Source organism: Nicotiana sylvestris, chromosome 3 (assembly GCF_000393655.2).
Source record: "Nicotiana sylvestris chromosome 3, ASM39365v2, whole genome shotgun sequence".
Taxonomy (NCBI): domain Eukaryota; kingdom Viridiplantae; phylum Streptophyta; class Magnoliopsida; order Solanales; family Solanaceae; genus Nicotiana; species Nicotiana sylvestris.
The window spans coordinates 169,391,557-169,405,295 of NC_091059.1; the positions used below are offsets into that span (position 1 = coordinate 169,391,557).

The following is a 13,739-nucleotide window of genomic DNA, read 5'->3' on the forward strand; positions in this document are numbered from 1 at the left end:
GTGTATAGAGGATACCGACCTTACGTCACTCCAAAAGGTTTAGAATGTGATTCCATGAGTCAAGCATGCATTATATATATGTATCTATTTTACTCTACCGAGCCACGCTATAGTTGGCCGGGTACGGCACCTATTGTGCATCCACTGATCAGTTGGGTTTTACCGAGCTCCACGTGGCCGGGTAGGATTCTACCGAGCCTTATGATGGTCGGGTATGTTTTTACCGAGCCTATTATGGTCGGGTACGATATGATGATGATGATGCCCACAGAGGCATATGTTTTAAAAGTTTATGTATACATACATATGTATCATGCATTGCATGTCAGTAGCCCTCAGAGGTACTCAGATTTTCCAGGTTGTATATTCTCTATCCCTGCTTACATTACTATTCGTATTTATGGTTCCCTGCCTTACATACTCAGTACTTTATTCGTACTGACGTCCTTTTGTTTGTGGATGCTGCATGTCTTGTTGCAGGTCCTGATAGATAGGTAGGTGCAGCTCCCCCACCACAGTAGGCTGTCCAGTTCAGCGGTGATTGGCGAGATCCCTTATCCGGACTTGCCGTGGTCTTGGTATGCATTTCTGTTATAGACATTATGGGTATGTCGGGGCCCTGTTCCGGCTATGTTGCAGCACTTATGTTCATTTAGAGGCACATGAACAAGTGTCGACTCATGTATAGTTTGGTATGCCTTGTCGGCTGATTTTTGTTGTACAGTCTTTCATGGTAGCGTGGTAGCTCATACCTTATATATAGTTTCTTGATTGTCTGGTCATTCCCTGCTATGTATGTTCATGCCGTCATATTTTATTGCTGGTTGTCCATGATCCAGGTCTACCATTTATATTGATCTCGTCAGCCCTAAAAGATAATAATGAAGGTTAGATGAAATGTACGTTGGTTCTCGGCAAGTATGGTCGGGTGCTAGTCATGGCCCTCCAGTTTGGGTCGTGACAATATATGAAGAGAAGGCTTCGGCAGAAGGACAATTTTGTCATTTGGATGTTTTCCCCGGTATAGCTAATTCGTGTATTATTTATATCACATTGGATTTGGTATCAAATGATAGATGGATTCTTGTAAAAAGTTAGAGAGTCCATTACTGAGATAGTTATTGAACTATGTGAAATTATAGATGAAAATTACTTTTCTTTCATTTGTAACAACAAAGTCACTCAATTATTCCTATTGCACTCTAATAATCACTCAATCCGATTTATTGATTTTTCGGTAGAAAATTACTGACTTGGGAGTCCATATGGATTTTTTAAAATATTTTTTTGGACTAATTAAAATAATTTATAAGCAAGTCATAGAAACTCAGTCAAACTCCGACCCAAACCGACCCGGCCAAATTTACTTGTCTTTATAAGCAAATTCCAATATTCGAACTAATAATACTACAAAGCTATTTTTTATATAACGGGTCAAAGGTATTTTTTAATTTATATGGTTTGAGAAATGAAGAAACAACTGTTTTTTTATAAAATTAGTCTCTATAAACGTGCGTTGCACGTTATTACTAATCATATCAAAAAAGTTATTTAATATTTTTGTAATACATTATATTTGTTTTATGAAGTACAAAAATGTTAGTATCACGATGATATGCGTTTGATACTTCTTAATTTGAAAAAGACATCCTATATTTCTTTATTACTTTTATCCTTGTGGGAGAACATGTTATGACTAAAATAATTTGAAATTAGGAATTTAGCCAGTGACTTTATGCCGTATTTCTTGTTATTACTTTCCAATTCCAACCCTTGGGACTTCGTTCATTTTATTTAAAAAGGCTGTGACATTTTCGTTCATTTTATTTAAAAAGATTGTGACATATACAACATTTTTCCATAGACTTTTTCTTACTTGGATGAAAATAACAACCCTCCTCCAAGAATTGTCCCCTCCCCCTGATTCCTATAGAGCAAAAGAGTTGCCTGGTGATTCCTAAGTTGCAACACATTCGGTATGTTAACAATAAAAGTACTAAAATCGTTACGAAACAAAATCAAATGAGTAACAATCGCTTTATTTTAGGGACGTTTTGAACTTAGAAAGATTTAGGCAGCAAAAACAGTAAATAAAGGCACGCACGATATACAGGGATTTCTTCCCAACTCATATTAATATGTGAATACAAGAACACAATAGCCAACCCAATGGCCAAGACAAAGAATTCCCTAATTCCCTGCCCCAAAATGATTTTCCCACCCTTATCAAATAACTTAGACAATTTTGGCTTCACAATGCCTTAAGACTAAGTATTCTGCCCATTTGGGACAGCTTACACACATATTTATAGTATTGCTGCCCAATTACACTTGGCAGGATTTAGACAAGTAAGTTTACAAGCCCCAACTGATGGGAGAACATGCTAAAAACGTGTAGCACTAAGACACAAAGTCAGCCATGATCTAAAAACGTGCCCATGATCAGCCATGTTTGAAATGGGCAGTTGTAACCGCTCAACCACCCTGTCACATGCACTGCATGTGTTTGATTTGGCCAATTCCTGCACGCCCAAGCCTGGCATTGCGCCCAACCTTGCCTTTTGACATTGCTCCGCCCCAATGCCATGATCATAGCTTACCGCCCACTGACTTGACCGCACACGCCTGATAACTGTGATTTTTACATATTTTATACCCATTCTTACCTAAGCTTTGTGCATTAACTGCTATAAATTTGTCCCAAAATGCTTACAAGTTGCGCTTGATTGCAAGTTTGAACGACAAGATGACAAATACCAAAGATCGGCTCAAAAAGGAGTGAAATCTTCCAAGTGTCAAAAGACAACTGAAAGGGGGAACAAAATGACATGTGCGGTCCGCACTGTTTTGTCACGCGGCCGCACAGGAGAGTTCAGAGGCTGGGCATTTTCAAGGTCAACCTGCGCTGTCCGCACTATTTTGCCACGCGACCGCGCAGAAAAGTTCGGAGGCCATGCCATTTTTAAGTCAAGATGCGCGGTCCGCGCCCCTTTTCACGGGTTCCGCGCCCCTTTTTACGCGGTCCGCGCCTAAGAGTGTCAGAGATCCAATCATTCAAGGCAAAAGCCCAAGCGGCCGCACACCTAATCAGTGCGGTCCGCGTGGATGAAGTTCACGCGGCTGCGCGTCACATTTGTGCTGCCCGCGTCCCCAGTGCCAGAAGCAAGATATGAAGACTCAAAACCCTACGCGGTCGCGCGTCATTTGTGCACGGTCCGCGCCAGACCCTCAGGGGTATTTTTGTCTGGTTTTTCCTGTGTAGTATAAATAGAACATTTTACTTTTTAGGATCAGTTTTTTTTTGGAGTTTTGGTTTCGTATCAGATAGCAGCTGAACTCGAGATTTCATGGTTTTAGCCTAATTTGGGCAATTTTTTCTAGTATTAATGTGGAATTGAGTAGATTAACATTGTATTTAATTAGTATGTCAATTTCATCTACTATTTCTTCAATTTATGTTTCTATTATGGCTAGCTAAACCCATTAGCTAGGGTTGTGGCTCAACCCTAGTGTGGATAATTAATGGGTGTGATTGTTTAGTGCATGAATGATGTTGGGTATTTGTTATTTGGATTAATCTTATGTTTTCATTAAGATTTTGTGGTTGCAAACACTAAGTCTAGCTTAGTGAGTCTTGACTCTTCTTGAGAAAGAGAGTCTATGACCCCAAGATTAATTCCAACAAGGAATTGGGATGGACCCTTGAGAATGGTAGTCCCAATTAACGGGTTAAACTTCGAGAGAGTAATTACCCAACTTGAACCATAAGTTTCTTGGGTAAATTGACCTACCCAATTGGTCTCGAGAGAGTCAATTGGGCAAAATCACTCTCTCTACCGAGAGGTGTGAGAGTGGGTGCAAAAGTGCAACAGTTATAGTATAAGTCCCATATTCATCATTCTTGCATTAGGAATCTCTACCCGTTAGTTGACCACCTAGATGCATGCCACGACCCTAGTGCCTTTCTCTATATTGCATACAACTTAGAATCAATATCTTAGCCTAACTTAGCTTTAAATTTGTAGTTGCTATATTATAGTTGATAATCAAAAGAAAACCAAAAATGTTAGAAGATCAATTAGGAGCTAAAACATAGTCCTAGACCATACAAACACTCAACTCCAAATTGAAGCTCCTTGTGGAAACTTGACCCCGATACCGCTATTGGGTAAAAGTATTAGCGCCCACTCTTCCTTAGGTTGAGTCCGCTGCGATCAACGCCCATTGCCACAACTACCCGCTTTGTCAAGTCTCCCTCAACTTGATCAAATATGCCCGCATCAATTGCTATTGCTTGTCTCACACTGCCTTGCCTTGTCTTATCATGTCTTTGACGCTGCTTGACATGGCTTTACCTTGCCATTGTTATGCCAACCCGCACATCTAAGTGAAATGTGCCTTGCCTCCGTTCAAGGTACATTTGTCAACCCCGCATAGTCCGTCATGCCGAGCTGCCCGTCATGATGTTGCCCCAATTTTCAGGTTGTGTGCCAAGTCCATAATGAAAATCCTTGTCACGACCCACACCTGCTGAGGACCTTTGTCAAGGGGCTAACAAACCACCCCCACCCGAAGAATTCGTCGTCCTCGACGAAGCAGTTTCCGCATTTTTCAGCACTACCATAGGTCCTAAATATGCTGTTGCCTGCTTATGTTCTTCCTCATTCGGCTCATCTTCACTCTTTTCTTCAGCAAACAAAGTAAAAATCCGTTCAAGTTTTGGACAGTCCCTCCGCCATGTGTGGTCCTTTGCAAATAAAATAGCCATTAAACTGTTATCAATCCTGTGTGGAAACACAAAATTAGGAGGAAACTAAAGAAAAATTGTTAGAAGGAAAAACTAGAACAAAAAACAGTAAACAATAAGAAATATTCCGAGTCCACAATTTTCTTGTGCGTCCTTAAGGAATTTTAACCCCCTCACACGTTGCCAAGGTAATGGATTAAATCCTCCCAGGATAAAACGGAATAAACCTTCCTGCAACAGTGGCAATACAAACTGCAGGATACCAACGAACTCAAAGAACGGAGCAAAATCACACTTGCGAATTTGAGAGAGAGAGACTGTAAATTAGGATGCAGTGTATTCAGAAAGAAAGAAGTTCTGGAGTGTTTTTCGTATATCGAAAATGGAGCCTTGCCTCAGAATTTATAGGCAATTATCAGAAGAGGTGTCTCGAAAAGGTGCCTTTTCAGAAGAATACGCTGCCTGCCGTGGTTCTACCGCGACCGCGGCAAAACCGCGGTCAGAGAGGCCCTCTGAATCTTCAGCAGGATTCTGGCATATTTTCAGCAGTGATTTGACATTTAATTAATTATTAAATAATTAAATAAATTTTGTCCAAAAAATAATCTTATCGATCGATCCAAAGCCAAAGCCGAGCCGAGCGAGCGACGACGACGACGGCGCGAGGGTTCATTCTCTTCAACTCCTTTTAAGAGCTTTAAGAAGTGATTCTATATATAAGCACACAAATGTGGTTGTCCCTCACCAATGAGGGACAAAGTGCAAGACAAAAGTTCACTTCTTCAAATTTTTTATTTTCCCTCCATTTTATTTCCCTCAATTTTCAATTCACACTTCTTCTACTTTAAAGCCCAATGGCTTAAAGTCCAACACAAACTTGCTGTTTTGTCCCTTGTTTGTCAAAGGTCCAGCACATTGCTTTCCCTTTTCATTGCCATTTCCCTCAACAGCATTACCCTTGTCATTTTCATTTTTCCTCCACTCTTTTGCCTTGTCCTTGTTCCCGTTTTTGGACTTTGAAGTAGTAGAGAAATCAGAACCATCCTGTCCCAATCGAAAATCACTCAATGCATCCGTAGCAGCGATGGCACTAGGAAGGTCTTTCACATTTTGCCTTTGGAGTTCCATTGCGCCGACGACTGCAACCTGTATTTCACATTAAACTAATGGCTTCAAATTCATATAAAAAAGCTTTACAATACTAATCATATTATACTACATTTGGTCTATTTCAAATGTCTTGAGGCTTTGACACACATAAAGTAAGAAAATCATTTACTAATAACGTTAATCATTAAAAGGTTACTTGACTAAACTACGCTTTGTCGCCCCCTCTCCAACTTGCAGAATTGAAATGTCACAAAAGAATGAAGAATATGGCTCTTGGCTGGAGAGTGCAGGTTTGACATAAATGTCGATAATCTACTCTAAATTTAGCCGTTTGACAATGAGTTGCATATTCCCTTCACCATTTCAGAAAATTATACCAAAAGTCCGAGTTGTTATTCACGTATGCAGAGGGGCTAAAGCTTTACCATTGCATGTGACAAAACTGGCCTCACAAACTTAAGAAAATAACAGAATGTGATTCTAATTTTGAGTTTTCCCCAATTATATGAAAAGAGGAGATAATTCTTCTGAGTAGACATATATTTCTATTTTTACTACAAGTCTAGAACTCCGGTAGCTGTTTTCATGGTTATAAATTGACATACAAATAGCATCCTAGAACTTCTTGTTACTCTCGGACACCACTGTTATATAATCTAAGTTTGAAGATTGTCTTAAACAATGGACTCTTCCGTATCTCAAGTTTGTTGTACTAAATAAGTGATGGTCTTTGTTTAATTATCAAGGCATTCTACTCACAAGGTAACAGTGAAAAGTTTTATTTTGTGTCTCATACAACTTACACTAGTTGTATGAGGCTCATTGTTGTCTCACAAATTTATGGACCCCAATCTTTACACTTCTGGGTCCACAAAAATGTGGGTCCACAAAATTGTGAGACAAAAAAGTTGTCTCATACAACTACTGTCAGTTGTATAGTTGTATGAGACACAAAATAAAATTTTCCGGTAACAGTTGATTTCAGTGGTGAATTGACCGACTATACATTTTCTATTTTCAGGTGGAAATACTTCGAAGCCAAAGCTAATTAGCATTAAAATAAGTGTTATAGCACTGTTGGCTACTGTACTGGCAGGAACTGGTTTTTACCTTGTGAAAAGCAGAAGACGAATAGCGAAAGGTAAAAAGATATTGGTGTTTTGGATTTAAAAGAAAGTAATTCTTTCAGCTAACGGATCAAAAGTTGAATCTTTTCATATGGGGATGGAAGTAGTCAAGAAACTCAATTGCTCAACATGATAGAAGAAACACTTGCTGAAGACTTATCGAATGATGATTTTCGCTCAGAAGCGAGGTCCATAGAGTTTCCAGTTGTAAAACTAGACCTCATTAGAGCAGCTACAGAAAATTTTTCTGAAGAAAACAAACTCGGAGAAGGTGGATTTGGTCCAGTGTACAAGGTAACAGTTCCTATAAATTATCATATTTTAAAACATATTATCTTAATATAATGAATCTAGCTGCTAGAGGACGTCAATTTGTCCAGTCATTTGATGTTGTGTATAACATTCCAGGGAACACTAACCAATGGCATAACAATTGTGATCAAGAGGCTCTCCAGAACATCTGGTCAAGGGCTGAAAGAGTTCAAGAATGAAGTCGTCTTAATCGCCAAATTATAGCACAGAAATCTCGTGAGGCTCTTGGGTTGCTTCTTAGAGAGAAATGAAGCATTGCTTATCTATGAGTTCATTCCCAACAAAAGCTTGGACTTCTTCCTCTTCGGTTTGTCCTTTACTTATTTGGTTAATCAGTGTACCGCAATGGAGCAATTGTTCACTAACTTCATTCTTTACTTCTCTTTTTAGATTCAAGAGAAAATGAGATTCTGGATTGGAGATAGCGTCTCCACATTATTAAGGGAATAGCCAGGGGAATTCTGTATCTGCATGAGGATTCTAGACTAAGAATCATTCATAGGGACCTAAAAGCTAGCAATGTTTTACTGGACAAAGATATGAACCCGAAGATATCAGAATTTGGAATGGCAAAGATGTTTAGCGGAAATCAATGTGAAGCCAATACAAATAGAGTTGTTGGAAACTAGTAAGACTCTGATTCAAGCTCTGCACTTGTCATCACTCTTGAGTTTTTCTTCTATCAAAAATTCGAAATTTACATTGTCTGATATATTTTTAGAACATAAAAGATGTGTCATCTTGTGCCTTTAAGTCCTACGATCAGAATATCTCAAAATGCAGAGCTCAAAGAGGAAGAACTAGCTTGCACATGAGGAGTATGCTGAATACAAATTATTGTTAAATAAATAAACGAACATGTGCTCTTTCTCTAAAACACGCTTTTAGATGAAGTGCTAACATAATTTAAACATATTTGATATTAGAAATTACAGGCTAGATAACTGGAGATGATGCAAGAATCTGTTGGTATTGTGTAAAACGACATCATGCTATAAGATTGATGGTCAAGTACAACATTTACTTCAATCTGCCAATTTTACAGTGGATATATGGCCCCTGAGTATGCAATGGAAGGACTCTTTTCTACTAAATCAGACGTTTTCAGCTTTGGAGTTCTGGTGCTTGAGATAATAAGTGGGAGGAAGAACACTGGCTATATTTCTGAACATGGTCAGAGCCTCCTTAATTTGGTAAGTGTATTTCTCTCCATTTTTTGTTTCGAAGTCGGCTAGTTTTTTGTTATGTAAATTTCAACTTGCATAAATCATCCTGAGACCATCTTGAAAATATAGGCATGGAAATTGTGGTGTGAAGGGCAAGGATTAGAGCTTATGGACCCTGGCTTATCGCAGTCCTGTGTGGCAGCTGAGATAACAAAATGCATCCATATTGGACTGCTCTGCGTTCAACAAGATCCAGCAGATAGACCTACCATGTCCGCAGTAGTTTTTACGCTGGAAAATGACCCTCAAACGCTTCCACAACCATCGCAGCCTGCATTTTCTATTGGGCGAATTGTCGTGAGATCAGCTGAGCCTCGATCTAATGATCAATTATGCTCCAATAACGAGGCCACTTTGTCAATTCTATCACCCAAATAACGTTTGAATCTGATAAGTATAGACCGTCAATTCTTCCACAAGGGCTTGTTCCATTCGCAGTAAGTTGATGCAGAGATTATAATAGAAAACTTACAATTCCAAGATATATAATTACCGTATTATTTAGTGCATGTACATTTCCTCGTGGATGTTTTGGTCCACACTACTACGAAGGGATATACGTATGTATTGTTGAAGTTTGGCAAAATGCCAAAGTCCCACATCAGTTGGGAGAAGAGTTGGGGGGATTTTTCCCCCTATAAAAGAAGGCCTAATGTTTAGGATTTAAACACACCTCTCATTTGCCTTCTCATCTGTTTAAGGCATTTGTATCTTCTCTCTTTAGTATTATTTCACTTGTATTTTTGGAGTGGAATAAAATATTGGTTGTGTCCGAGGAGTAGGCAAAATTAGCTGAACCTCGTAAATTCTGGTGTTCCCTTTATTGTTGCTTTATTGTCTTATTTATTATTTGGTGGCTGTCATAATTTTTGGTATAGTAGTTGTGACTTATTCACACTATATACATTTGGCTTCCGCAACAATTGGTATCAGAGCCAAGGTACTGTCTAAGTATGCTCTGTGGTTGCAGCATAGTCTGATCTTCCACATCAGAAAAGATTTATCTTGGTAACTGAGTCAAGGTTCTGTCTGAGTATGCTCTGTGGTTGCAGCTTAGTCTGATCTTCTACATCAGAAAGGAAATAATCTTGATTTGTGTCGTCAGCTATTAAATAATATTTGTGTCAAATATGGGAGAAAAATCTACATCAAGTGTCAACAATACGTCATCATTGACATCTTCGCTTATGACAAGAATTGTGTCAAATGCGAAATTTGCGGTAGAAATATTTGACGGGTCCGGACATTTTGGGATGTGGCAAGGCGAGGTTCTAGATGTCCTTTTTCAACAAGGGCTAGATCTGGCCATTGAAGAAAAGAAACCAGATGTTATTGGAGAAGAAGATTGGAGAATTATCAACCGTGTTGCTTGCGGTACCATTCGATCCTACCTTGCTAGAGAGCAGAAATATCCATACACAAAGGAAACTTCTGCAAGTAAATTATGGAAAGCACTGGAGGATAAATTTTTGAAGAAAAACAGTCAAAATAAATTGTACATGAAGAAGAGACTGTTTCACTTCACCTATGTTCTTGGTACCACGATGAATGAACATATCACCAGTTTCAATAAGTTGGTCACAGATTTGCAAAATATGGATACAACTTATGATGATGGTGACTTGGCCTTGATGTTGTTGGCGTCACTTCCTGATGAGTACGAGCACCTTGAAACTACTCTACTCCATGGAAATGACGAAGTTTCTCTCAGAGAAGTTTGTTCGGCTTTGTACAGCTATGAACAAAGAAAGCGAGAAAAACAGAAGGGCGGAGAAGGAGAAGCACTATTTGTGAGGGGTCGTCCTCAAAATCAAACGAGGACAAAGAAGGGAAGATCCAAGTCAAGATCCAGACCCAGCAAAGATGAATGTGCCTTTTGTCGAGAAAAAGGGCACTGGAAGAAAGACTGTCCGAAGTTGAAGAATAAGGCCAAACATAACAATGGAAAGGCCATTATGGATTCAAATGTAGCTGATTGTGATGATTCAGACTTCTCATTAGTTACAACAGAGTCATCAACATCATCAGACATATGGTTGATGGACTCGGCTTGTAGCTATCATATGTGTCCCAACAGGGACTGGTTTGTGGAATTTCAAGAAGGAGAATATGGAGTCATCCACACAGCGGATAACAACCCTCTTACCTCATATGGCATTGGTTCAATACGATTAAGGAACCATGATGGAATGATCAGAACATTAACAGATGTTCGATATGTACCGGATTTGAAGAAGAATCTCATCTCTGTGGGAGCCCTAGAATCAAAAGGGTTCAAAATCATTGCAGAAAATGGAGTGATGAGAGTATGCTCCGGTGCACTAGTGGTAATGAAGGCTAATCGGAAGAATAATAATATGTACCGCTATCGTGGCAGTACAGTTATTGGGACAGCGACAGTGACATCCAGTGACGACAAAGAGGCAGAAGCAACCAAGCTATGGCACATGCGCTTGGGACATGCTGGAGGAAAATCCTTGAAAACTCTATCAGATCAAGGATTGTTAAAAGGAGTAAAGGCTTGCAACTTGGAGTTTTGTGAGCATTGTGTCAAAGGGAAACAGACAAGGGTTAAATTTGGTACAACGATCCATAATACTAAAGGCATTTTGGATTATGTACACTCTGATGTTTGGGGTCCTTCCAAAACACCTTCATTGGGTGGGAAGCACTATTTTGTAACCTTTGTTGATGATTTTTCCCGAAGAGTATGGGTGTATACAATGAAGAGCAAAGATGAAGTGTTGGGAATTTTTCTCAAATGGAAGACGATGGTGGAGAATCAGACAGGCAGGAGAATCAAGTGTATTCGCACAGACAATGGAGGTGAATACAAAAATGATCATTTCAATAAGGTCTGTGAAAATGATGGCATCGTCCGACACTTCACTGTTAGACATACACCACAACAGAATGGAGTGGCAGAACGTATGAACCGGACCTTGCTGGAGAAGGTACGGTGTATGTTGTCCAATGCTGGCTTGGGCAAAGAATTTTGGGCTGAGGCAATTACATATGCATGTCACCTCATTAATCGTCTACCATCTGCTGCTATTGATGGCAAAACACCATTTGAAAAATGGTACGGAAAACCTGCTGTAGATTATAACTCTTTGCACGTGTTTGGCTCAACTGCATATTATCATGTGACGGAGTCAAAATTGGATCCAAGGGCAAAGAAGGCTATTTTTATGGGAATTACTTCTGGAGTCAAAGGATATCGCTTATGGTGTCCTATGACAAAGAAAGTAATATTCAGCAGGGATGTTACCTTTGATGAATCTGCTATGGTAAATAAGGTAACAGAAGATACCAAACAAAATGAAGGTGCTTCTAAGCAGGTGGAGTTTGAGGGAAAATTTATTTTTCCTACACAAGAAGCAGAGGAGGAAACAAATGAAGATTACCCTCTGGAAGGAGAGCCAGTAGAGGAGATTCCAACTCAGGAACCTCAACAACAACTTGAATCAATAGCAACCAGCAGGCCAAAAAGAACAATAACGAAACCTGTTCGTCTCATAGAGACGGTTGCTTGTGCAACCTCAATTGTAGCTGATGATGTTCCTACTACTTATAAAGACGCTGTCCAAAGTTCAGAAGAAGATAAGTGGAGGATTTCCATGAATGATGAAATACAGTCCCTTCATCAGAATCATACATGGAGATTGGCCAATCTCCCGAAGGGAAAGAAAGCAATTGGGTGCAAATGGGTATTTGCAAAGAAAGAAGGATTTCCTAACCAAGTAGATGTTCGCTACAAAGCAAGATTGGTGGCCAAAGGATATGCTCAAAAGGAGGGAATTGATTACAATGAAGTGTTTTCTCCAGTTGTAAAACATTCCTCCATTAGAATTATGTTGGCTTTGGTAGCACAATTGGATTTGGAACTAGTTCAGATGGATGTAAAAACTGCGTTTTTACATGGAAACTTGGAGGAGGAAATCTACATGACTCAGCCAGAAGGATTCAAAGTTGCTGGAAAAGAAAATATGGTATGCAAACTTGAAAAATCGTTGTACGGATTGAAACAATCTTCTAGACAATGGTACAAGCGATTTGACGAGTTTATGTTGCGGCAAGGGTACAAGAGAAGCAAATACGATCATTGTGTGTATTTGCGCAAGCTTAAAGATGGTTCCTTTGTATATCTTCTCCTATATGTTGATGATATGTTGATAGCTTCCAAGAATTCGGAAGAAATTGATAAGTTGAAGATTCAACTGAAGAAGGAGTTCGAGATGAAGGATTTGGGTGAGGCAAAGAAAATTCTTGGCATGGAGATAATTAGAGATAGACGTTCAAAGAAACTCTGTTTATCTCAAAAGGAATATTTGAAGAGAGTACTTCAACGTTTTGGCATAGATGACAAGACTAAGCCAGTTAGTACTCCACTTGCTTCCCATTTTAAGCTAAGTACTACTATGTCGCCAATGGATGAAGCTGAACGAGAGTATATGTCAAAGGTACCATACGCAAATGTTGTTGGTAGCTTGATATATGCAATGGTATGTACGAGACCTGACATTTCACAAGTTGTTGGAGTTATTAGCATATATATGCATAATCCAGGAAAGGAGCATTGGCAAGCTGTGAAGTAGATTCTACGGTATATTCATAATACTGTAGATGTTGGGTTAGTTTTTGAGCAGGAAGACAATCAGTCTGTAGTTGGATATTGTGATTCAGATTTTGCGGGTGATCTGGACAAACGAAGATCAACTACTGGTTATGTGTTTACTTTTGCAAAGGCACCAGTTAGTTGGAAGTCTACTTTGCAGTCAACAGTTGCTTTGTCTACAACAGAGGCAGAGTATATGGCTATTACAGAGGCTGTGAAGGAGGCAATTTGGCTTCAAGGATTGCTAAAGGAGCTTGGTGTTGAACAAAAAGGTATCACAATTTTTTGTGATAGTCAAAGTGCTATTCAATTAGCGAAGAACCAAGTTTATCATGCAAGGACGAAGCACATTGATGTTCGGTATCATTTTGTACGAGAAATCATAGAAGAAGGTGGAGTCACGATAAAGAAAATTCATACTACAGAGAATCTTGCTGATATGCTGACAAAAGTGGTGACTACGATCAAGTTTCAACATTGTTTGGATTTGATCAACATTGTTGAACACTAAAGATTGAAGATGAAGACACAACCAAAATTTGTTATTGAGAGAGAATTGAAGATGTGGAATTTTGCCAAGGTGGAGATTTGTTGAAGTT

At 39.2% G+C, this 13,739-nt stretch overlaps 1 pseudogene; it reads left to right on the forward strand.

Annotated features, from left to right (window-relative positions):
- The first annotated feature begins 6,101 nt into the window (after nt 1–6,101).
- Nucleotides 6,102–8,900, forward strand: LOC138888338 (G-type lectin S-receptor-like serine/threonine-protein kinase At4g03230; annotated as a pseudogene).
- Nucleotides 8,901–13,739: the final 4,839 nt, after the last annotated feature.